Genomic DNA, 1,338 nt, shown 5'->3' on the forward strand with positions numbered 1-1,338 from the left:
AAAAATTAAATTAAAAATAAAAAGACAATAAATAAATAGTGCTGGAAAAACTGGCTTTCCACATACCAGAGATTAAAACTAGACCATTATCTTTCACCATGCACTAAACTAAAATTGAAATGGACCAAAGATATAAATGTTAAAGCAGAAACACTAATCTGCTGGAAAATAGAATAGGTAAAACTCTTGAAGACATCGGTGTAAGCAAAGACTTCATGAATAAAAAATCCTATTCACACTGGAACTATCACAAAGAATGAACAACTGGGGCTGCGGAGATAGTTCAGCAGTCTAAGTGCCTGCCTAGGCAAGGACAAGGACCAGGGTTCAATCCCCAGTACTATATGCCGTACTGGCCTTGCCTCAGGCCAGCCAAGCAAGCCACCAAGACCTGGCATGGTGGCACGCCTGTAATCCCAGTGCTGGGGAGACTGAAACAGGAGGATTACTATGAGTCTGAGCTGTGTAGTGAGACCCTACACCAAATACATAAAATTTAAAAATAAAACAACTGAGATCTCAGATTATTGAAAAGCTTTTGCACAGCCAATGAAACTGCCCAAAAAGTGAAGAGAAAATTCACAGTCTTTGAAAAAATTTGCCAGCTGTTCTTTAGACCAAGGAGTAATATCTAGATAATATAAAGAACTCAAAAAACATTAGACCTCCCCAAACACAAAGACTCAGTCTAAAAACAGGTATCTGATATGAATAGACACTTGTCAGCTGAAGATGTAGAAAGAGCAAATAAATATGGGAAAAAATGTTCAACATCATTGGTCATTCGAGAGATGTGAATTAAAACAATGATGAGATTCCATCTCACCCCAGAAAGAATGGCTATTATTAAGAAATCAACCAATAACAAATGCAGGCAGGGCTGTGTGGAAAAGCTCTCATCTACTGCTAGTGGGAGTGTTGACTGGGGCAACCACTGTGGAAATCAGGGTGATTTCTCAAAAAATTAGGACTAGAGGTTCCGTTTGATCCAGTCATTCCTCTTCTCAAGATAATAAACAGTCATATCACAGTGACATATGCACACTCGTGTAGAGCAGCAGAGTTTTTTTCTATTTAATAAAGATCTTTTATTGTCTCATTAAAATATCACAGATCAGCTTTACAATCCAGAAGCTTGTTCCTGTGGCTGGATTAACTCTTGAATCTTACTCCTCTGGCTGTTCCCTTTTCAGAAACATAGATACCATCCAAATATTTTCTGATATCCTTGTCTTTTTTTTTTTTTGTTTGTTTTGTTTTTTTTTTTTTTTTTTTCTTGACATGAAAATTTAGATTATTCATTTGAGACTTTACTCTTTTCCTATATCCTTTTTTTTT

The sequence above is a fragment of the Octodon degus genome, unplaced genomic scaffold (assembly GCF_000260255.1).
Source record: "Octodon degus isolate 3935 unplaced genomic scaffold, OctDeg1.0 scaffold00146, whole genome shotgun sequence".
NCBI classification, from domain to species: Eukaryota; Metazoa; Chordata; class Mammalia; order Rodentia; family Octodontidae; genus Octodon; species Octodon degus.